Below are 26249 nucleotides of genomic sequence, written 5' to 3' on the forward strand. Positions count from 1 at the left end.
GCTGGTTGTTCTAGTGCTGTTTATTTAAAAGTCTTTCTTTCCCCCCCAAACTTGTAATGCTATCTCTGACATATATCATTTTATTGCACTCGAAGTTCTGTTTCTTAATTTTCTACTCTGTTTTGTAATTTATTTTGATCTGTTGTGTTGGTACCAATACTGTCTTAATTACTAAAACTTCCTAAATTTTTTTTTACTATCTAATAGGGAAAATTACATTTTTTTTCTTCTTAATAGAATGCTTTCTTCAGATTTCCCTGGTGGTCCAGTGGCTAAGACTCCACACTCCCAATTCAGGGGGCCCAGGTTCAATCCTTGGTCAGGGAACTAGAGGCCATGTGGTGAACTAAGAGTTTATATGTCTCAACTAAGACTCAGTGCAGCTAAATAAATAAATAAATGCTTCTTTAAATGCTTTCTCTGATTTTGGGCTTCTCTCTTGCACAAATATTTCAGAGTGGATTTAAGTCCCTGGAAAAGCATTATGGAGATTTTTATTGGAGTCTCTGCACCAGCTTGGGAAGAAGTCATGACATCTCAACTTTACAGAATCTTTCCATTTAATAGCATGCATTATCTCTCCATTTATGTAGGCTTTCTTTAATGTCTCAATGATTGTCCATAAGAACCTTTCACAGCTTTTCTCAAATTTATTTCTAGGCCCCCTATTTATTTGTTTTTATTATAAATATTAACACTTTCTTTTAATAAATTGTGCTTTTAACTGTTGCTGATATGTAGAAATCCAACTGGTTTTTGAATATTGATTTTATATCCAACAAGACTTGCTAAACTCTCTTATGAATTCTAATAATTTATTTTTTATTACTATAAAATAATATCATCTACAAAATAATATTTTTGTTACTCCCTTTCTAAGCCTTGTACTTTTTACTTTTTCTTGTCTTACTGGATTTGATAAACCTCCAATAAAATGAGAGATAAATAGACAATTGTAGGTATATAACAATAGTTCTTACGAGATTATAGTCTTTTTAAAAAGGCAAAGATATTCCATCTGCCCACAAGCTAAGTAAAAAAAATAGTAATATTACAATACCATGAATGCATGTGTCTTCCCCCTTTTTACTTCCTCACAGTTCTCTCTTAACCTGGAATATTACTTCTCAGAGGCTATAAATTATAGAACCCTGTAGAGGGCAAAGTAGAGCTCCCCCATTGGGATTTGAGGTACCTGCAACAGATTTCCTGTCTAGAATCATGGGAGAGCCAAACATATTAATTTTTTTAACTGTCCTATAGAATTTTTTTTTCTTTTTTAAAAAAGTAAAATTAGAGATAAGTATTTTACCATGAAAACCTAGGAAAGATAATTCTCTAGAGATAGAAAATTGTCTGGCAGAGTAAGAGTCCAAGATTGCATTTTACTTGTGGTTCCAATATAGTTTTGCCTGGAGGCAGTGCTGACTCTCTGGTCCTTAGCTTTCTGGGGTACACACAGGACATAATAGCACACAAGATCATCTTACTTATGAATATGATGTGAAAACCAGTGACCTAAAGTTTGGAAAGGATTTCAATTCCCCAAGAAAGTGAGTATAAAAAAAAAAAATAGTGGTTATTATTACAGCAGTTATAATGATATATAATATGGCAAAGGCTATGCCATAGACTCGTGGATACTTACTAAATATTAATTGAATGAATTATTGAACAAATACAAGATTCACATTTAAAAAACAATCTATCACATCACCTTATTGTTTCCAAGGTTCAAAAGTATCACATTTATGTTGCTGTTTTTAAAATAGATGTGCTTTCACACAATCTGCTTAGCAAAATTTCTGAAATACTACCTTTGGGATTATGCTGTGAATTTGAGGGCCTTACCATTGGCTAAGCTAATAATAGCTGTTCTCCCTTTTTTAAAAAAAGTCTAAGTCTAAACACACTTCAGTATATTATCCTTTATGTATCCATTCTAGGCTCCAATTAATAACCAAGGAAAGCAACACTGGGTTTGTAGTCAGGATCCTGTCGCCATAGGTACTTGACCACATATGGGTAACAGAGTCAAGCCTGGCTCAGAGAAGATGAGAAATGCATGATACTGGAGAAGCCATGACAAGATTATCTAGCTGGTGTTCTGCAAGCTTATCAAATTTGGAAACTCTTGTTTATCATGTGGAAAGATGTACTATACCCCTAGTGACAGCAGTTGTTATTTCACTTAAGAGGTCATATCATGAAGCGCAGTGGAGTCCCTGAACATCATCAGCATCATCACCTGGAAACTTGCTGGAGACGCAAATATTCCAGTCCCATCTGAGATCTGCCACATCAAGAGTCATACGAGGGGCAGTCCTCTGTATGATACTGGTGCACCTCAGAGATGGGAACACTGACATGGTGATCAGTATTGTGGACTCTGAGGTAAGACTGCCTAAATTTAAACCCTAGCTCTACCAACTCACTGTCTGGTTACTTTTTATGCCTCAGTTTCCTCACCTAAAAGAACTGGAGTAATAATAGTATTAACAATAGGGTTGTGATGAATTAATTCACATGTGTGTGTGCTCAGTTCTTCCGTCATGTCTGACTCTATGACCCCATGGATTGTAGCCTGTCAGGCTCCTCCCTGCATGGGATTCTCCAGGCAAGAATACTGGAGTGGGTTGCCATTTCCTTCTCCGGAGGATCTTCCCAACCTAGGGATCGAACCTGAGTCTCTTGAGTCTCCTGCATTGGCAGACGGATTCTTTACCACTGAGCCAGGAAAGCCCCGTTAATTCACAAATAGTGTAAATTTAAAACAGTACTCACCTCATAATAAGCACTCCATGCTGCTGCTGCTGCTAAGTCGCTTCAGTTGTGTCCGACTCTGTGCGACCCCAGAGACGGCAGCCCACCAGGCTCCCCCATCCATGAGATTCTCCAGGCAAGAACGCTGGAGTGGGTTGCCATTTCCTTCTCCAATGCATGAAAGTGAAAAGTGAAAGTGAAGTCTCTCAGTCGTGTCCGACTCTTAGCGACCCCATGGACTGCAGCCCACCAGGCTCCTCCATCCACGGGATTTTCCAGGCAAAAGGACTCCATAGATGTAGGGCATTATAAGTTTTTGAGGAGAAGCACAGTACTTATAAGTCTACTCATCTGAAAATGCTTCTTGCTCTCTCTGTATCCCAGAGATCTGCATCTGGGAATCCTTGAGCAGAGTATCTCAACGAGGCATATTGGACTGAGGAGGAAGTAGCAGGGCTGTCTAGGTGGCCAGGCAGGGTCAGCACACAGTGAGTGAGGCAGCCAGGAGAGCATAGGCAGTCTCCAGGCGCAGGCACTGAGGGGGAGTTAGGGGTGCAAAGTGTTTAATATGACATCAAACATGTGAGAGGAAGGGGGCATGTCTATTCTGCTACCATTGCTAAAACAGAACACAAGAAACTGGGTGGCTTATGAACAGCAGACATTCATTTCTTATGGTTCTGGAGGCTGGAAGTCCAAGGTCAAGCTGCCAAAAGATTCATTGTCTGGTGAAAATCCCCTTCCTGGTTCATACATGGCTGTCATCTCCCTGTGTCTTCACGTGGTGGCAGAGGTGGGGGAGCTCTCTGGGGTCTCTTTTATGAGAACACTAATCCCATTCCTGAGGACTTTGCCTTCATGACCCAAAACTTCCCAAAGGCCCACCTCCTAAGACGACCCCGCTGGGAATGAGGTTTCAACATAAAAATGGAGAGAGGACACAAACAGTCCATAACAAAGGAAGCTGGCAGGGGCAGAGGAAGGTGTGAACTGTGATGCAGATCCAGTGAATCTTATTTAAATTAATTTTGATTGGAGTATAGTTGCTTTACAGTGTTGTATTAGTTTCTTCTGTACAGCAAAGTGAATCAGCTATACATATACATGTATCCTCTCTTTTTTGGATTTCCTTTGGCTGACTTGCCAGGGAGCTCCCCTCACAGTGTCTCTGGCTGGTCAAAATGGTCACTAAGGGCAGGATATCCTAGGAAAGCCATAGTCCTCGGGCCAGACAGGCTCTTTGACAGACTCTACATGAGCTGGCTGCTGGGCAGCAAGTCCTTCCTTCTAGGAACATCTGGACAACCCACTCCCTGTCCACCATGGTCAATATCTGGAGATTCAGAGTGAATGGAGAGACAGAACTGAGAACCAGGGATACAATGAGTAAAACTAGGTTCAACTCAAGTGCTTTTCTGCCTTCTAGCAACTAGACCATACATAGACCATTGTGTTCAGTTCTGGGAGCTATATGTAGGGGGGTTGGCATTCAAAAGCCAAGATACTTGCCCTGCTTTCCATCCTGGTACTCTTGAGGAACATCAGATAGTTCACTGAATGCAGATTACTGTGGCAGTGGTTCTCAACATCCTTTTGGAGAATGTGTCTCCTAAAAGGCCATTTCAGAATGCTAGGGGCATCTTCGGGGCTGGACAAGGCCCCTTGGATGATTCTAATATACCTCCAAAGAGCACCACCCCCCATTTGGGAATCCTGAGTCCAAAGAAACTCAGAAATCTGATCATATGAAAGAAGACTGAGAGAATTACAGTGTTTAGCTTTGAAAAAGAGAGTGGATCTCAGATGAAATGGATAAGATAGCAAGGCTTCTCGAAACTAAATATTGTATGGATTCTCTTATATAGAAAGAATAGTCAGGCATAGTATTGGTTAAAATTATTTTTACTATAATGTTGGCACATAAGCCATAAACCAAGTATGCAATTGCCTATGAAAGAAAGTGAAATTGTCAGTCACTCAGTTGTGTCTGAGGAGAAGGCAATGGCACCCCGCTCCAGTACTCTTGCCTGGAAAATCCCATGGAGGGAGGAGCCTGGTGGGCTGCAGTCCATGGGGTCGCTAAGAGTCGGACACAACTGAGCAACTTCACTTTCACTTTTCACCTTCATGCATTGGAGAAGGAAATGGCAACCCACTCCAGTGTTCTTGCCTGGAGAATCCCAGGGACGGGGAAGCCTGGTGGGCTGCTGTTTATGGGGTCACACAGAGTTGGACATGACTGAAGTGACTTAGCAGCAGCAGCAGTTGTATCTGACTCATTGCAACTCTATGGACTGTAGCCTATTAGGCTCCTCTGTCCATGGGATTCTCCAGGCAAGAATAATGGGGTGGGTAGCCATGCAATTACCTAAGAAATATATTAATAAATCAAAATGTTTACTTATTAAATACAGAAAGATCCAGTAAAAACCAACAAATCAACAAATAAATTGAGCAAACATTAATTTAACGTGGTGCTGATAGACTTTTAGTGGAACTACTAAAAGTCACGTTAGCAGTATGATTATATTGTGGTACTGATGCTGTAAAGGCGTTGTTTTTAAAGCTGGCATGCTAACATGTGCCATGAGATCATAGTTTTACCACCACTTCTTTTTATTCAAACTACTGCGAAACCTTTAATTATATACCATGCTGCAATGCCATCTGGCATTCATTTAGCTCAAATGCATCACTTCTGATTTGTCTGCTCTGGTTTCCTTTGCCTGTGGTACAGACCAATGGCTGATTCTTTTCTGAGTATCCCTTCTTTTACATAACTCTCATTGCCCACCTCTGCCCAAGGATAAGCAGCAAAGCTCAGTGACTCAGCCTTCAAAGGAGAGCCCATGTGATCTGGATTTCGATCCTAGTACTCGACTTTCTGGCCCTGTGGATGGAAAATGACCCAAGCAGGTTAGAGCCCTACCCAGTATCACTGTCGTTTAGTTGCTAAATCATTACCAACTCTTTTTCGACCCCATGGACTGTAGCCCACCAGGCTCCTCTGTCCCTGGGATTTCTAGGCAAGAATACCAGAGTGAGTAGCCATTCCCTTCTCCAGGCAATCTTCGTGACCCAGGGATCAAACCCACATCTCCTGCATTGGCAAGTGGAGTCTTTACCACCGAGCCACCAGGGAAGCCCCACCCTGGTATCATATATGGATTCTCAAGGGACAGGCTCTTTCCTTCTTCTGAGGTGGCTTCAGGTGGCTGTGATAAGTCTTCTGCTATTTTTTTTTAAATTATTGAACTATAATTGATTTACAATGTTGTGTTTAATTTCTGCTATACAGCAAAATGGCTCAGTTAAACACACCCACACAAACACACACACACTCTTAGCTGCAGTCATAAATCCAAAGGCAAATCCAGGCACATGGTTGTGTGCACTCATGCTAAATCACTCAGTCATGTCTGACTCTTTGTGATCCCGTGGACTGTAGCCCACTAGGCTCCTCTGTCCCTGGGATTATCCCAGCAAGGATCCTGGAATGGGTTGCATTTCCTTCTCCAGGGATCTTCCTGACCCAGGGGTCAAACCCATGTCTCCTGCATTGGCCAGGGATTTCTTTACCATTGAACCACCTGGGAAGCTGGTGATATTTAAGTTTAAGATGACCATTCAGATGGTCCAGAATATGCAGAGCTCACAAATATGGTTCTGATTACCTGCTGTGAAAGCATGAACAAACACCAACAAATACACATACACACAAAAGCCCTAAAGAGAGCTCAGAGCCCTACGACTATAACTATATGCCTGGTTTGAGAAATCCTGAGCTAGAAGGAAGAGAACACACTGTGCCTGGAGTTCTAATGAAAACATTCAGTCACACTCATCCAAATGTCAAGATAATCATGGTCCATGCACTTACACCTTGTCGCTTTTTTTTTTCCCCCCTTAGCTCATTTTCAAGTATAAATGCTTTCATTTTAGAGCATTCAGTTTAGGAGAATTCTGGTCGTATCAAGCTAGATAGATCTCAAAAGTTCACTTTATGAGATGGTAAAGTTATTTGCAACTGTAGGGGGATTTGGATTAGGAAAATACATTTTTTCTTTTTCAAGGGCAAGAAGACAAAAGTTATGTTCTGAAAGAAATGTCTCTGTGTTATAATTTTAGGATTTTAAAAGTTGCCTTGTGTCTGGGTAGGAAGTGCTTTCTAAGAATAAACTGCAGGTTTAAGCCAAAGTTGGACAAGACTGGCAGGAAATTAATAATCTGAAACTTTCCCTTTGACATAACCTTAAAATCAGTTTGGGGGAATTTTAGGTTAACACCAATGTACCTTTAATATTAGCCTGAAATCTAAAGTTCAGTTATTTGTGGAAACAAGATATTTCTAAGTATAAAGTTTACAAGAGTGGAAGCTATTAACCTAGTCAATCCTGGCCCAATTCTAACTTGAGGATATATTCGGAAGGAAAAGGTCAATGTAGTAGCAGTAAATGCAACTTGGAGTTAGAAAACCACAATTATATTCCTCTTTCACCTCACACGACTGTGGACAAGTCAATTAAATTATTAAGCTGATTATTTCAAAGTGGGGTTATTTATATGTCCTTGGGATGATGTTTTGGGGTGAGGAAGAACAATATCAGTATCTCTAGTTAGATCCAATTCCATTGCATCATTTGAAAGTTTAATATGTGTGCTGTGTTTTATAAAATACATTAACTTTAATAAGTAGAACATGAATATGATTCAGAAATATTATATACATACCCATTTTTATTAAGATTGTGAAATAAAAAAATATTTAGAGACTATAGTCCTAGCCTCAATTTCTTCCTTTGTAAATTAAGGGTGTTTCATTAAGGATCTTTAATATTTGGAAAACACACACACACATAGTCATATAATAGTATATTTATAAAATACACTTATATATTCTACTCTTTTTTCTTTTTAAAAAATTTTTGGCTGTATTGAGCCTCCACTGCTGTACGTGGGCCTTTTCTGGCTATGGTACCCAGGCTTCTCACTGCACTGGCTTCTCTTTTTGCGGAGCACGATCTCTAGGAATGCAGGCTCAGCAGTAGTGGCCCACGGGCTTAGCTGCCCTGTGCGTGTGGAATCGTCCTGGATCAGGACAAATCCATGTCCCCTGCATTGGCAGGCAGATTTCTTGACCACTGGACCGCCAGGGAAGCCTTACATTCTACTCTTTTCATTAGCAAGAGAACCAGGGATTCTGTGGTCATAATATAATGTACCACATAACCAAAGTTACTTTATGGTTCACCCACAACCGTATTCTCACCAGTAAAAACTGATTTTACTTCACGATTTTGTAGCTGACAAGAAATATAACTTTAAGATGAAGCTATTGATACTGAAATTAAAAAACAAGTGGAGCAGCATTGTTTTATATATATTTTTTCTCACTTGAAAGGCTAAAACCCAGGACTTCTTCATATGTCTGAACTTCCTAGATTTCAGTATTTTGAGAAAATAGTTTCCAAATGATGAAAAAAAATTAGCCCTTGTGGTTTCAGTTAAGCCTGGGCTTAAGGAAATATACTCATTTTTTGTGCTTTTGATAAATTCTGTAAACTAATTTAATTCTACTTCTTCCTACAATTTTAAACTTGAATTGAAAATCTTGATTGCCCAGACTTGCTTGTGTACCCTTATCCACACGGCAAGAGGCCCTGGTACAACAGACAACTTAGAAACATAAAGTTGACCTATAGCAAACACCCAATAAACTGTATATAGGTTAAAGGTGAAGCCATAAAAGTATTAGTATTTGACTATGCAAGAATTTGGCAGTTTTTTTTTAATATATTCTGACAAGTCCATTGGGAAAATGAGCAAAATACAAAACAATTCCCCAAAGAAGCAATAATAAGTGATATTTTATGATATATGAACATGTTCAATCTCATGGTAATTAAAGAAACAAAAATTAAAACAAGATTCCATATTTGCCAATATAAATGGCCAATTTTAAGAAGCTCTAACTTATCCAAAGTTGGTAAAGAAAGGGAGTAAAAGCTATCTCACATATCTCAGGCAAAAGTATCTGTGCTATATTGTTAATATCCCTTGATGAAACCTTAGAAATACCTAACACACTTTTATGTATATACCTTTGATTCAGCTACTTTGTCTTTAAAATTTTATTTTAATCAGGACATCATAAATGCACACAAAAATTTATCTACATGTATGTTCACACCAGTATATTGAATAAAATTAGCTACTGTTGATTCTTGGAGAAGGAAATGGCAACCCACTCCAGTGTTCTTGCCTGGAGAATCCCATGGACAGAGGAGCCTGGTGGGCTACAGTCCATGGGGTCACAAAGAGTTGGACACAACTAAGCGACTAAACAAACAAACAAACCATTCATTCAGGACTTACCATGTGCCCAAGTGTTATGCTAAGACTTTTATATACATCATCTCATTTGAGCCTTGTAAAAACTTCATGAGGTGCTCTGTATAACTTCCATTTGACAAGAGAACACTTAGTTTTCAAGGTTAAGTGAGTTAGCCAAGAATGCACTGGTAGTAAGTATGCAAATTCAAGCCATGAATCTCAAGAGCCTGACATAACAACAAAGAACAACCGGAACAGGGACTTCGCTAAAGGAATTCTGGCATATCCAGCAATGGATGACTAGGAAGCACTGACAAATGATAATGCAAAAAAGCAGTTGGGAACATTGGAAAAACATTCACAGTGTGTCCTAAATGTGTTACAATGTGAAAAAAGATGATTCAAAATAATATATACTCTGTAACCTTGTTGTGCTCATTCATGTTCTACTCTTTGGGGCCCCATGGACTGTAGCCTACCAGGCTCCTCGGCCTATGGAATTTTCCAGGCAAGAATACTGGAGTGGGCTGCCACTCCCTTCTGCAGGGGATCTTCCCTACGCAGGGATGGAACCCACGTCTCTTGTGTCTCCTGCATTGGCAGGTGGATTCTTTACCACTAGCACCCCCTGGGAAGTGTTGCTAAAATATGCAATAAAATGCTACTCCAGATGTGCTACTCCAAATGTTCTAGCTCCAAAAATGTTTATAGGGAATTTTACTATTTTCTGTACAGTTTTCTATATTTCACATTTGCTACAATTATACTTTGGTTTTTATAATTAGATACAGTGTTACTAAAAATAAGATGAATGAATTTGTAAATAAAGTACAAAAAGCATTTATTCCCATGGACTTTCTCCTGGGATACCTTCTAAAGTGGCACATACTAATGCAAAATGTGGAATGCTGAAGTTCAAAATCTTCATACCCAGACTTTTCTTCATATTTGACTTGTGCCTTTTTAAAGGGATATTCAAATCTTTCTTGGCTTCTTAAAAATGTGTATAATTTTTTGTTATTTGAAAAGAAATAGATACACATCCTAAAATTTTGACAGAAGGGGGCAAAATCAGGTTAGAAATTGTCCCTTCAATCTCACTACTGATCAATCTGTTTTCACTTCTCTGGTTGGTTACCTGCACAGCCCAGATAATATGCTCCTGTGTCTTTGAAGCATTTTACCACCTTCAAATAGGTGATAATTCTTTTGATTCTCTAATGTGAAAGATGAAGAAAATGGCTGATCCAAAATAACCTATGCTTTGTAATCTTAGTTTTTGTAAAATATACAACACAATTTTCATAAGTGCTGTCTCCAGATGTGGAAATTTACTTTTTCTTTGGATACTGCTCTCTATTTCCATTTTTTTCTATGATAACCAGGCCCAGACAGTTTTATAGGTATATTTCGAAACTGGAAAAACTATAGTTGATGTTGAAGAAGTTATTGTAAGTTATCTGAGCTAAACTGCATAAAAACACACAAAAACAAAACTAATTCCCCACCCCACCCCCCCATCTATCTATCTGGAACCAAAACTGCCACAAATTAAAATAGAAACACAATTACTGTAGAAATAAAATAAAATAGAAATACACAAAATAAAATAGAAACACAGTTCATCATATTGATATATCAAGTAGATTTAAAAAAACAGGATGTTGAATATTTCAACATATTAATATAACATTAATTATATATATTTGAGGTAAAAGCCTGAATATTTAATGACTGATGAACATTGGCTAATCAACACAGAAGCCAGTCCAATCAAAATGATGCCAGCCGGGACGTCTTCACCAGGTAGGCCAATTAGAATTCCGGTTTGAGTTTGGCTATAGGTCCCACTCCAGTGTTCTTGCCTGGAGAATTCCAGGGATGGGGGAGCCTGGTGGGCTGCCGTCTATGGGATCACACAGAGTTGGACACGACTTAGCAGTAGCAGCAGTTAGAGGGGCTTCCCTGGTGGCTCAGATGGTAAAGAATCTGCCTGCAATGCGGGAGACCTGAGTTTGACCCCTGGGTAGGGAAGGTCCCCTGGGGAAGAGCATGGCAACCCACTCCAGTATTCCTTCCTGGAGAATTTCATGGACAGAGGAGCCTGGTGGGTTACAGTCCACAGGGTCGCAAAGAGTTGGACACCACTGAGTGACTAAGCAGACATAGGTCTAGAGACAGTGAAAGGTGGTAGAGGCAGTCCTGAGGAAGTTTACCCCTCCTCTCCTCAAGGCAGCTGTCTCCAAGGCGGTCATTATGCATTCCTCAGGGAAAGAGAGCCTAACCTCTTTAAAGCATAATCATAACCTCCTACTGTTACTCATTAAGAAGACTTGGCAGAGTTTAGAGGTTCAAGAAGGATGGAAACCAGAGTGTAGCACCTGCTTTGGGTGCAAATTTTAAGAGGGCAGGAACAAGACAAGGGTGCCCACTTTCACCATTACTATTCAACATAGTTTTGGAAGTTTTGGCCACAGCAATCAGAGCAGAAAAAGAAATAAAAGGAGTCCAAATTGGAAAAGAAAAAGTAAAACTCTCACTATTTGCAGATGACATGATCCTCTACATAGAAAACCCTAAAGATTCCACCAGAAAATTACTAGAAATAATCAATGACTATAGTAAAGTTGCAGGATATAAAATCAACACACAGAAATCCCTTGCATTCCTATACACTAATAATGAGAAAACAGAAAGAGAAATTAAGGAAACAATTCCATTCACCATTGCAACGGAAAGAATAAAATACTTAGGAATATATCTACCTAAAGAAACTAAAGACCTATATATAGAAAACTATAAAACACTGGTGAAAGAAATCAAAGAGGACACTAATAGATGGAGAAATATACCATGTTCATGGATTGGAAGAATCAATATAGTGAAAATGAGTATACTACCCAAAGCAATTTATAGATTCAACGCAATCCCTATCAAGCTACCAACAGTATTCTTCACAGAGCTAGAACAAATAATTTCACAATTTGTATGGAAATACAAAAAACCTCGAATAGCCAAAGCGATCTTGAGAAAGAAGAATGGAACTGGAGGAATCAACCTACCTGACTTCAGGCTCTACTACAAAGCCACAGTTATCAAGACAGTATGGTACTGGCACAAAGACAGAAATATAGATCAATGGAACAAAATAGAAAGCCCAGAGATAAATCCATGCACATATGGACACCTTATCTTTGACAAAGGAGGCAAGAATATACAATAGATTAAAGACAATCTCTTTAACAAGTGGTGCTGGGAAATCTGGTCAACCACTTGTAAAAGAATGAAACTAGACCACTTTCTAACACCATACACAAAAATAAACTCAAAATGGATTAAAGATCTAAACATAAGACCAGAAACTATAAAACTCCTAGAGGAGAACATAGGCAAAACACTCTCTGACATACATCACAGCAGGATCCTCTATGACCCACCTCCCAGAATATTGGAAATAAAAGCAAAAATAAACAAATGGGACCTAATTAACCTTAAAAGCTTCTGCACATCAAAGGAAACTATTAGCAAGGTGAAAAGACAGCCTTCAGAATGGGAGAAAATAATAGCAAATGAAGCAACTGACAAACAACTAATCTCAAAAATATACAAGCAACTCCTACAGCTCAACTCCAGAAAAATAAATGACCCAATCAAAAAATGGGCCAAAGAACTAAATAGACATTTCTCCAAAGAAGACATACAGATGGCTAACAAACACATGAAAAGATGCTCAACATCACTCATTATCAGAGAAATGCAAATCAAAACCACTATGAGGTACCATTTCACACCAGTCAGAATGGCTGCGATCCAAAAGTCTACAAGTAATAAATGCTGGAGAGGGTGTGGAGAAAAGGGAACCCTCTTACACTGTTGGTGGGAATGCAAACTAGTACAGCCACTATGGAGAACAGTGTGGAGATTCCTTAAAAAACTGGAAATAGAACTGCCTTATGATCCAGCAATCCCACTGCTGGGCAAACCAGAAGGGAAAGAGACATGTGTACCCCAATGTTCATCGCAGCACTGTTTATAATAGCCAGGACATGGAAGCAACCTAGATGCCCATCAGCAGATGAATGGATAAGAAAGCTGTGGTACATATACACAATGGACTATTACTCAACCATTAAAAAGAATACATTTGAATCAGTTCTAATGAGGTGGATGAAACTGGAGCCTATTATACAGAGTGAAGTAAGCCAGAAGGAAAAACATAAATACAGTATACTAATGCATATATATGGAATTTAGAAAGATGGTAACAATAACCCGGTGTATGAGACAGCAAAAGAGACACTGATGTATAGAACAGTCTTATGGACTCTGTGGGAGAGGGAGAGGGTGGGAAGATTTGGGAGAATGGCATTGAAACATGTAAAATATCATGTATGAAACGAGATGCCAGTCCAGGTTCGATGTACGATACTGGATGCTTGGGGCTAGTGCACTGGGACGACCCAGAGGGATGGTATGGGGAGGGAGGAGGGAGGAGGGTTAAGGATGGGGAACACATGTATACCTGTGGTGGATTCATTTTGATATTTGGCAAAACTAATACAATTATGTAAAGTTTAAAAATAAAATAAAATTAAAAAAAAAAAAAGAAGAAGAAGGATGGAAACCAGAGTGTAGCACCTGCTTTGGGTGCAAATTTTAAGAGGGCACCAACAATTCAATAATAAAAATAAAGAACATTTTAATGTAATATTTAAAATACCAAAGCTGATGCAGAATATCTATGATGAATAAAATATCAAAAGTTTTAATAAAGACAGAATCAATATAAATGACTTCATCCTTTTGCTTTAAGCTTCAAAATAGCTCAGCATGGCACTAGATTCAAGGTCTCCAGGTGCATAAAATTGTCCGTATTATCCCAAACCAATATTCAGTATACCACATCTTCCCAAGCAATACTCTGACTTGGAAATAAGAGATCCTGCTAGATTAGGAAATAAATGTGAGTTGTAATTCAGCCACCTGATAGATTAGTCTTCAGGTTTGGTTTTCAGAAATGATAGACCACTGGCTATAGGAGAAGGGCTTCCTTTAGGGCACTCATGAAACATGCAGGGTCCCCACAGAGTCCTTAAAGCACAAAGTTAAAGCTCTGACATCATTATTTCCTTCCCCTAAGTTCTCCACAATACTTTGGACCAACCAAGCAACCCCATTATCCTCCTGTTTTCACCACAGTGCTCTATGGCAGCAATTACTTGGTGCTCAGAGTCTTATCTTTTCTAGGCACCTGATTTCCAGTCCAACAGCCAATAATTTACATAAGTGTTTTGTCACCCCATGCCATGGCCACCAATGTCCTCTTCCCATTGGAATAAGGGCCAATAATAACTTTAATTCAGATCAGAAGATGAATTCCACAGAACCCAGAATTAATTCCATTAACCCAGAGAACTCATCCTTAAAGTTCTTTTCTTCTGGAACTACATATATGCCAAGTTGCTTCAGTGGTGTCTGACTCTGTGTGACCCTATGCACTGTAGATTTTCAGCCAATAAAGGAAAATAATACAGAGAAATTAGTAATGAGAAAAAAATTAGCCTCTCCATCTGTGGGAGAGGTGTCTCCAGTCCTGGAAGGCTCAGTCAGATAACCTGAACTTTCAGCTATCATTCATGGATACTTCTACTGGTTTCTCATATTTTCTTTTTCCAAAATCACCTACCTATGTTTACCTGCTTGTGTTTTCTGATAGACTTTAAACAAACAGTTTTACATTTCAGTTCAGTTCAGTTCAGTCGCTCAGTCGTGTCCGACTCTGCGACCCCACGAATCGCAGCACGCCAGGCCTCCCTATCCATCACCAACCCCCAGAGTTCACTTAGACTCACGTCCATCGAGTCAGTAATGCCATCCAGCCATCTCATCCTCTGTTGTCCCCTTCTCCTCCTGCCCCCAATCCCTCCCAGCATCAGAGTCTTTTCCAGTGAGTCAACTCTTCACATGAGGTGGCCAAAGTACTGGAGTTTCAGCTTTAGCATCATTCCTTCCAAAGAAATCCCAGGGCTGATCTCCTTCAGAATGGACTGGTTGGATCTCCTTGCAGTCCAAGGGACTCTCAAGAGTCTTCTCCAACAACCACATTTCAAAAGCATCAATTCTTAGGCGCTCAGACTTCTTCACAGTCCAACTCTCACATCCATATATGACCACTGGAAAAACCATAGCCTTGACTAGATGGACCTTTGTTGGCAAAGTAATGTCTTTGCTTTTCAGTATGCTATCTAGGTTGGTCATAACTTTTCTTCCAAGGAGTAAGCGTCTTTTAATTTCATGGCTGCAGTCACCATCTGCAGTGATTTTGGAGCCCCCAAAAATAAAGTCTGACACTGTTTCCCCATCTATTTCCCATGAAGTGATGGGACTAGATGTTTTCTGAATGTTGAGCTTTAAGCCAACTTTTTCACTCTCCTCTTAGCTATTTAACCAAGACCTTAAAATATTCATACCTTGGAGTAATAGGCAAATATATTTATATCAATGGATGATATAAGGAATTCAGTACTAGAGCCATGTATGAGAATTATATTAATAAGTGCTAACATTTATTAAAGATCTACTTTGAACCAAGATTATTGCTATGTCCTCTACTTATATTACCTAATTTAATTCTAGAACCTGGTTTTGAGGTACTGCTATAGTATCCCATTTTATTGATGTGGATATGGACTAAGAGAGGTTAGGTAACTTGTCTGAAATCACAGAGGTAGTAGATATTTGAATTGTGATTCAAATCACAATCCAGGTCTTTCTAACATCAGAACCCTAGCTGTTGATAAAGTTCAGTTCAGTTCAGTCACTCATTCGTGTCTGACTCTTTGTGACCCCATGGACTGCAGCACACCAGGCCTCCCTGTCCATCACCAACTCCCGGAACTCACTCAAACTCATGTCCATTGAGTTGGTGATGCCATCCAACCATCTCATCCTCTGTCGTCCCCTTCTCCTCCTCCTTTCAATCTTTTCCAGTGTCAGGGTCTTTTCAAAGGAGTCAGTTCTTCACATCAGGTGGCCAAAGTATTGGAGTTTCAGCTTCAGCATCAGTCCTTCCAATGAATATTCGGGACTGATTTCCTTTAGGATGGACTGGTTGGATCTCCTTGCAGTCCAAGGGACTCTCAAGAGTCTTCTCCAACACCACAGTTGAAAAGCATCCATTCTTTGGCACTCAGCTTTCTTTATGGTCCAACTCTCACATCCGTACATGACCACTGGAAGAACCATAGCCTTGACTAGACGGACCTTTGTTGTCAAAGTAATGTCTCTGCTTTTGAATATGCTGTCTAGGTTGGTCATAACTTTTGATAAAGTTAACATTTTACATTACTGGGGAAAGGATGGGTTTTTAATGCATAGTGTTAGGAAAACTGACATTTCATTTAGAATAAAATTACCTCTTACACCAATGATTTGTAATAATTTTCAGTTCATGAACCACTTAAAGCATCTGATGAGATATTGAAACTTTTCTCTCTTTCACATACATGCATACACACACCACAAACACATCTATATACAAAGACATGTATGTATATACAGATTCTTCTATGTAGTTCCAATTGGTTTTAGAACCAGGAAGCCATGAACTTGAAAAGAACTCCTATCAAATGGTAATGTGAATTCCAGATGGATTGAAAATTTAAAACTAAAATTAAACATAAAAATAGCCTTTGTGTGCATGAAGAGATAAGACACCTAAATCTCCAGCCTTGGTTCCTTAACATGCAAAAACTCAAATGAAATTTTTGGCCAATGCAATATGTATTCTATAAATATTTCCAAATAGACATATGCATTGGTGAAAATAACTTCATACATTTGGAGTTATTAATGAATTTCTATTCATAACACCAAAACAGACACCATGGGGAAAAGGTGAATAGATGTAAGTATTTTAATTGTTTATTTGTTTTAATTTTAAAATTATTTTTGTAGATGAATAAGTATACATTGTGTTGAATTTCTCATTACTTAATATGACTAATTACCTAACTGTGTGATTAATGGAATTATTTTTAAATGTACATTTTTGTTGTTGTTGTTAATAACATAGCACCCCAGCACGTCTACTTTTCTCCTTTGCTGCTGCTAAGTCGCTTCAGTCGTGTCCGACTCTGTGCGACCCCATAGACGGCAGCCCACTAGGCTCCTCTGTCTCTGGGATTCTCCAGGCAAGAACACTGGAGTGGGCTGCATTTCCTTCTCCAATGCATGAAAGTGAAAAGTGAAAGTGAAGTCGCTTAGTCGTGCCCAACTCTTAGCGACCCCATGGACTGGAGCCTACCAGGCTCCTCCCTCCATGGGATTTTCCAGGCAAGAGTACTGGAGTGGGGTGCCATTGTGAGCATTGACTATCTTCTGAGCTGCATTCTAGACATGATGGTCAATAAGCTCAGGTCGACCTGGGGTAGACAGGCACACATCGGATGGCCGAGCCTGAAACCTGCCCTGTGCCCAGTGAGTGCAGCGAGGATACCTGCCGACGATTCAGATCGGGCAGAGGACGGCTCTTGGGTTTATCTCTAGAGGGTGCTGAGGGGTGAGTCCCCACAGGGAGAGCAGCAGAGAGAATTGAAACACAGAGGAGACAGAGTTGCAAAGTGAGGCAAGCACAAGCCAGTGGGGTGGTGGGGGCTGACTGTAGGGTCTGTGCTGTGGGCACAGAAGCAGACAGTGGGCAGGCCCAGCTCTCAGAAGCACCTGCTTCCTGAAAGAGGCTTATGGAACGTTCTGCTCAGAGGAGGGAGGTGTGGGGTTAGAGTAAAGCCATCTGCTGCTGCTGCTGCTGCTGCTAAGTCGCTTCAGTCGTGTCTAACTCTGTGCGACCCCATAGACGGCAGCCCACCAGGCTCCCCCATCCCTGGGATTCTCCAGGCAAGAACACTGGAGTGGGTTAGTCCTGGGTAATAAACTCGGATTTCAGATGTGAATGTGCTTGGGGCCTGAAATTTACTTGTTACAGGAGTCATGTCCTTGGAAGAAGGTGGGAAAATCTTTATGTGAGCCTTAATGAGTTTGGTTATATAGGAGTTTGATTTCCATCTCATAAATAATAAACAGCCCTCAATATGCTAATTTCAACTTCCTTTCAATTGCTCGTGTTCATCTTGCAAAAAAAGTAATCAAGAAAAATATGGGAAATGCCATCTCCCTGTTGGAATGAAGCATCTCTTGGTTGGTACAATATATTTGCTCCAAGGCTTCTAGAAGCTTATTAACTGTCTCTGCCTCATTGGTTTTTCTATTTAGACAATTCCTCCCCCATAATCTAATCAATGTTAAAGTGAAACATGACTTTAATTGAACAACACATAATAAGATTTGTTAAATTTGAAGTAGAATAATATGACTAAGTTCGAAAGTGAGAAACAAACTGAGAAATTATTTCTCCGTATTTCCTATGCATGCCTGTGCTCAGGAACTCAGTCGAGTCTGATTCTTTGCAGTCCCATGGACTGTACCAGGCTCCTCAGTTCATGGGATTTTCCAGGCAAGAATATTGTAGTGGGTTGCCATTTCCTACTCCAGGGGATCTTCCCAACCCAGGGACCGAACTCGGGTCTCCTGTGTCTCTTGCAGGAGGATTTCTTAGCACTGAACCACCTAGGAAGCCCCTATAGTTAGTCACATATCTTTATTGATAATTTTTTAAACATTTCAAGCATTTTTAAAATTGAAGTAGAGTTCATTTATAATGTGTTAGTGTCAGATGTACAGTAACGTGATTCAGTTATACATGTATATATTCTTTTTCAGATTCTTTCCTTTTATAGATTATTACAAAATATTGACTATAGTTCCCTGTGCTATACAGTAGATCCTTGTTGTTTAGCTATTTTATACATAATATAGTGTGTATCTGTTAATTCCAAACTCCTAATTTATCCCCCATATCCTCTATGGTAACCATAAGTTTGTTCTCTATGTCTGTGAGTCTATTTCTGTTTTATAAGTAAGTTCATTTGTCTCTTTCGATCATTTTTACCATGGTATCTTTTATAAGAAAGATATTCAATGTGTACAAGGGATAGATTAACTTTATCATGTCACTTGGGAATACAATGGAGATGGAGAAACAGGAAACCACTAGGTTTTATTTATTTTTTATTTCCACAGTGTTTGACTTGGTCCTTTTCTCTTCATCCCATTTTAACTGCCCAAGGTCAAATCTATTGTAAAACTCCCAAGCTGGTTTTCTGTTCAAGTCCTTGTGATGCGACTCCATCCTTCTTGCTGGTCATGTTGTCCACAGTTAATTCACCTGGACTCTTGCTGAGCTATAGGGCTTCTCTGGTGGCTCAGTGGTGAAGAATTCAACTGCCAAAATCAGAAGATTCCCTGGAGGAGGAAGTGGCAACCCACTCCAGTATTCTTGCCTGGGAAATCCCATGGACAGAGGAGCCTGGCGGGCTACAGTCCATGGGGCAGCAAAAGACTCAGACACAACTTAGTGACTAAACAAAAACAACAGCTGTGGGTTCATGGAATACTCACAGCTCCTCAAGCAGGATTTGCTCTGGTATCCTGTTTGTATCTGCATGTACTTTTTTTTGTTTTTTTTTTTTAAGGCTTTATTGAATTTGTTGCAACTTTGCTTCTGTTTCATGTTTTGGTTTTTGGTTTTTGGCTGTGAGGCATGTGAGATCTTGGCTCCCCAAACAGGAATCAAACCCCCAACCCCTGCACTGGAAGGCGAAGTCTTAACCACTGGGCCACCAAGGAAGTCCCACACTATTTCTGCTATCTGAAATTCTCACCTGTCTCCTCTCTGTCCGTCTCATAGTGTAAGAATTAAGAAGATGTTAATTTTGCAGCTGACGGGGTCATTATTCAAATCCCTGGACTGCCACTGCTGAGCTCTGGATGCTTGCTGCTGCTAAGTCACTTCAGTCGTGTCCGACTCTGTGCGACCCCATAAACAGCAGCCCACCAGGCTCCCCCGTCCCTGGGATTCTCCAGGCAAGAACACTGGAGTGGGTTGCCATTTCCTTCTCCAATGCATGAAAGTGAAAAGTGAAAGTGAAGTCGCTCAGTCGTGTCCGACCCCCAGCGACCCCATGGACTGCAGTCCACCAGGCTCCTCTGTCCATGGGATTCTCCAGGCAAGAGTGCTGGAGTGGGGTGCCATTGTGGATGCTTAGGCACGTTCATCTCTCTGGGTCTCATTTTCTTCATCTGAAATTGGAATAATGAAAAGATTCACTTCACAGAATTATTTTGAAAGTGATATTAGACAATGCATGTGATTGGGTCAGTGCATAATGCATTCTAAATAGCCAATACTGTTTCACTCTTAGAATAATTACAATTATTATTGCTATATTTAAAAATTAATTTTTTGTCAGAATATAGTTGATTTACAATGTTGTGCTAGATTCTGCTGTACAGCAAAATGAATCAGTTATATAATATATATATATATATATAAATATATATCCACTCTTCTTTAGATTCTTTTCCCATATAGGTCACCACAGAGTATTGAGTAGAGTTCCCTGTACTATATAACAGGTTCTTATTAGTTACCTATTTTATAATAGTAGTGTGTATATGTCAGTCTCAATTTCTCAATTTATTGCCATTTATCAATGATCATTTTATTTCTCCTGTGTATCCATTTTGTTCCCTAGGTGTGCTCAATCGCTCAGGCATGTCCAACTCTTTGGGACCCCATGGACTGTAACCCACAAGGCTCCTCTGTCCATGGTATTTTTCAGGCAAGAATACTGGACCGAGTTGTCATTTCCTATTCCAGGGGATCTTCCCAACCCAGGGATCAGTGGTAATAGACTCAGGAAGAAGGGAGATAAGATGTCTTTGGAAGGTTGGTTCATCCCTGTTCAGTCCCTACAGCAGCCCTGAAATTCCTAGAGATGCAGAGACCATTTTGGTGGTAGGGATGACAGCTGATATCGTATCATATCATTTATGTCTCTCATAGCATTTCTCTGGGGCTTGGGTTCTCACACTTGTCTTAAATTCAAACAAGCAACATCCTGCAGTGATGGAAAGCTTCCATACTGAAGGAAAGGAAGTTTGACCACAAGCTTTAACTCATCAAAAATCAGGTGATATCCTTGGACAAATGACTTCATCTCCCTGAGCTCAGCTCCTGATTTATTAAAAAAAAAAAAAAAAAAGAAAGCAAAAAACAAGAGGATTACCTTATGTGGTCTCTAAGTATCTTTCCAGTCCTAGGGTTCTGTGGTTCTACATGGGGAAACTCACTGTTTCTGCTGTCTGCATACTCAGGCGGCTTCATGGTGTGTGCTGAGTCAGACCTACTCCATCTGGGGGCACACTGAGGCCACTGGTATCACTTCAGCTCAGCAGAGGACAGTGGCTTCAGAGTCTGTGGGAGAGAAGGCCTCAAGCTTTCTAAGAGGCTGTCTTTCAGATGTCTGTGTGTACAGACATATATAATATACCTGTTTTAAAATACAGTTCAGAGCCTAAGAGGACGTCGCGGTTGAGCCATTGAGAAGAAAAACTGCCATGTCCACTGCTTTGGCAAAACCTCAGATGTGTGGCCTCCTGGCCAAATGTCTGCAATTTCATATTGTTGGAGCATTCATGGTCTCCCTGGGGTTTGCAACTTTCTATAAGTTTTCTGTGGCTGAAAAAAGAAAGAAGGCATATGCAGACTTCTACAGAAATTATGATTCCATGAAAGATTTTGAGGAGATGAGGAAGGCTGGTATCTTTCAGAGTGCAAAGTGATTTGGAATATAAATAATTTCTTTGGGTTGAGTTCCCTGGAAGTTTGTCACTTTCCTGTGTTCCTGAACTAAGAAACTATGACTATCTGGGGTGAGAAATAGTCGCTCAATAAATAAACAATTAACAAATACTGTGGACAAAAAAAAAAATAATAATAAAATACAGTTCAATACTATTTAACTAAGGTTGAATATTTATCCTCTATAGAAGTTTCCAGAATCTTTTTTTTTTTTTTAAAGGAGACTCTTGAGAGTCCCTTGGACTGCAAGGAAATCAAACCAATCATTCCTAAAGGAAATCAATCCTGAATATTTGTCGCAAGTACTGATGCTGAAGCTCTAACACTCTGGCCACCTGATATGAAGAGCTGATTCTTTGGAAAATACCTTGATGCTGGGAAAGACTGAAGGCAAAAGAAGAGAGGGGGCAGAGGATGCGATGGTTAGATAGCACCACCGATTCAATGGACAGGAGTTCGAGCAAACTGCAGGAGACAGTGAAGGACAGCTGCAGTCCATGGGATCACAAAGGGTGTCACACAGCTTAGATACTGAACAACAATAACGCAATACAGGAGAACACCAATATCTTTTATATTTAATTCAATTTTTATTTTACTCTGTACTTACTTGGCAGTCCCTCCTCAGAAGAGACAATAGAAATGTTTTATCATGCTATTTAAGACATAAGGAATCAAAATAAATGAACACAAACATATAAGAATAACAAACAACTTCTAGACACACTTTTAAGCATCCAGTAAACTACGTTTCTTGAAGGGTACAGAAGCTTTAGGAGGCGTGAATTTCCCATCAGAGTTCCTTGATGTTGGTTTTCTTGATTCTAATAAAGAAGAGTGAAAAGCCCGAAATACAAAACCACTTTGAAGACGCTCAGGGGTCCTAAGTGCTGGTCCCCTCTTAAGACGTCTTTATTAACACTCAAAATCCTCCCAGGTCCCTCTCCTACAGACATGACAGATGCCTTTGACCATCTCCTCACAGTGGGGAGACTTCTGTAGATTTCTTTCTGCACTTCGTGGAGTTCACAGAAATGACACAAGTAGCTTCCACTGTATTTATCAAGCAAAAAGTAATTGAAAACAGCGGGTAGTGCCTTAGTCCCTGAAAGAAGTCTGTTTGCCAATTGATCCATGGAGTGCTGAGGCTGGGAGCTTCCATTATGTCTCCTGGGTGGTATTCACGTTCAGTAAACCCCAGTGTGTCTGGGTAACTGGATTCCTAAATCTTAAAACTATTTTCATTTGCTAACGAAAGAATTGAAGTAGAATGGAATCTACTTAGAAAATGTGTTTTGCTTCTAAACATTTGTGAAATTGAACATTATTGGTGTGATTCTCAAAGGTCTTACTTAACTTTACATTAAAAAAAAAATCCTCTTTCTTCCTTAGGTAGTAAGATTCGAAATGAAACACTCCAACTAAAAATCTTAATTTATCTACTTAAAACAAGAAATTGTAATATATAGTAGAACTGTAACTTGGGTCTATATTTTCCAAGTCACCTGTAAATGTGTTATCATATTTTCATACTTTAAAAAAGAAAAAAACCCAAAATGAAACATAGCAAAATGCAGCAATTAGGTTCAGAAACACAGCTGGAGTAACATGTCTAAAATTTCCTGGCCAGTCCTATTTCCATTTACAGGATTGGATATTGCAGTCTCACAAATTCTTATAATAGCCAAGGAATTCTAATATAACAGCATCTAGACTGATTTTGGCTGCCTCTTACATACAAATATGATATATAAATTCCTTGTTTAACCTTCTTCTCTGATATGAGAGTCAGAAAAATATGGTCACCACAATGGGAGGCCAAGAAAATGACTTTGGCTAGTCCCCTAAAGGTACTGACCAGGAGAACTAAACCTTATCCCTTTGAGACAGAATGGATACATATGTATGGCTGAGTCCCTTTGCTGTTCACCCAAAACTATCATGACATTGTTAATCAGCTATACTTCAACACAAAATAAAAAGTTAAAAAAAAAAAAAAAAACACCTTAGTCCTTATGGGTCATCAGTTCAGTTCAGTTCAGTTGCTCGGTCGTGTGTGACTCTTTTCAACCCCATGAATTGCAGCACGCCAGGCCTCCCTGTCCATCACCAACTCCCGGAGTTCACTGGGACTCACATCCATCGAGTCAGTGATGCCATCTAGCCATCTCATCCTCTGTCATCCCCTTCTCCTCCTGCCCCCAATCCCTCCCAGCATCAGAGTCTTTTCCACTGAGTCAACTCTTCACATGAGGTGGCCAAAGTACTGGAGTTTCAGCTTTAACATCAGTCCTTCCAAAGAAATCCCAGGGCTGATCTCCTTCAGAATGAACTGGTTGGATCTCCTTGCAGTCCAAGGGACTCTCAAGAGTCTTCTCCAACACCACAGTTCAAAAGCATTAATTCTACTTAAAGCAAGGAAGAGGCAAAACTAAAAAAATTTGAAAGATGATTCTAAGCAGAAAACATCTTTGGGATATTTAATCTAGAAAAGAGGATATTTTTAAAGATATGTAATAATTTCCATAAACAAATATTGTTGACAATGAAACCTGTTATATTGATTATTAGCTTGATGTTTGGTCGGCAACATTAACACAGTGATGGATTCATGCAAATTCATACTCACGCGCTCAAGCTGGTTGCTTTACGACTATCCATTTACCATAAGGGTTTAGCTGAGGGGTAGGGGCTCTAACTCTGGAGCAGAGGTACTGGCCCTTCAGATGCTGGCTTCCAGCCTTACAGACAGCGTCCTAATCACACAGGCAGTGGATCTTCATTCACATGTAAGTATAGGGAGAGAAGTTATGGGATTCACTACAGCAGAGAAAAGTAGTGTAAGTGTTAGGAAGAAATTCTTGGCCATAACGATAGCAAAGTGCAGTTCCAAATGTGACGGGGGATTTCTCACAGAGTACTTGTCCATCACACAGGAGGAGGGAACATACGGTGCTGGGGTAACCTCTAGCCTTATGTGCTGTGATATTTTGAGGAAGAATAATACAACTTGGGACAAAGGTCACTTAACAAACAGCAGTTCTTGATAATATTGCCTTATCTGTGGCTGATTTTGTGGAGAAAGGACAATTAGAATCGAGCTCAAGAGAACAGGATTGGGACTTCCCTGGTGGCCCAGTGATCAACATGTCACCTTCCAATGCAGGGGGTGCTGGCTCCATCCTTGGTCAGAGAGCTAAGACCTGCAAGCCTCGGGGCCAAAAAACCAAAACGTAAAACAGAAACCATATTGTGACAAATTCAATAAAGACTTAAAAATAGCCCACATCAAAAAAAAAAAAAAAATCTTTTAAAAGAAAAGAGAGAGAGAAGAGGGTCATGGGAGAAATATAGCCTTAACGCCTGACAGAGCTGAAAAATCAGGCTCGCCTGGACTAGAGGAATTTGAAGAGCAAATACTGCTAAGAGTCCAAATCTGAATAGCCCATATCATTAGGGCTGTGAACCAATATTGACAGTCTGGTGCCAGAAATGCCCATGGGAATACATAGGCACTTATACGCCATACATTAAACATAAACAGTGTTTTTAAGCAAGGTTACTAACCTTTTCAGGTGGGACATGCATTTTTTTAAAAGACACATATGTAAAAACTTAACTGCAATTCCTGATGTTTGCTTTTCTTCAAAACCACCTGATTTTGGAAAGTTCTCCCCAGCCTTTAGCCTGTCCCAAAGCCTGGTGCCTACTTTTTATGGCTCCTGCCTTTCCTAAAACTTCTAAGACTTATGGCTTGGGGCTGTGCCTGGGGTGTTCTTACTTCCTGCTGGTGATAAATGCTCCCTGAAGACCACAGAACCATCTTCACAAAGGGGCAGACAGACTCCCAGGACCTTGCTGCTCTTGCCCTGGGGCTGAGCTGACGGCCCTGCGGCTCAGAGAGTGCTTTGCAAACAGCTATTGCAACCTGCTTAGCTGCTGGCACTTTAAACCACACAGTAAACCAAGCAAAGAGTAAGTGATTTTAAAAACTTTAATTTCACTAAACTTCTTTACAGATATAGGTATGGGGACATTTTAGAAACTTTTGGGAAGGAAGAATAGAAACTAACTCCATTAAATGTGTCAAGGAAAAACTAGGTGAAACCTTTGCTGCAGACCCATTGGCGGTGACCCTTTTTTTGCCTTTTGGATCTGTGTATTGCTTGAAACTCAACATTCAAAAAACTAAGATCATGGCATCCAGTCCCATCATTTCATGGCAAATAGATGGACAAACAATGGAAACAGTGATAGACTTTATTTTCTCGGGCTCCAAAGTCACTGCAGATGGTTACAGCAGCCATGAAATTAAAAGATGCTTGCTCCTTGGGAAGAAAAACTATGACCAACCCAGACAGCATATTAAAAAGCAGAGACATTACTTTGCCAA

The 26249-nt window shown here is 39.9% G+C and overlaps 1 pseudogene across 1 annotated transcript; it reads left to right on the forward strand.

The window, feature by feature from the left end:
- Nucleotides 1–21586: 21586 nt before the first annotated feature.
- Nucleotides 21587–21997, forward strand: LOC147343188 (cytochrome c oxidase subunit 6C pseudogene; annotated as a pseudogene). The gene has a single exon (XR_015156554.1). The product of XR_015156554.1 is annotated as a cytochrome c oxidase subunit 6C pseudogene (transcript).
- Nucleotides 21998–26249: the final 4252 nt, after the last annotated feature.

This window comes from Bos grunniens, chromosome 28, assembly GCF_055505025.1.
Source record: "Bos grunniens cultivar Pamir isolate PY7600 chromosome 28, Bosgru_T2T1.0, whole genome shotgun sequence".
Taxonomy (NCBI): Eukaryota; Metazoa; Chordata; class Mammalia; order Artiodactyla; family Bovidae; genus Bos; species Bos grunniens.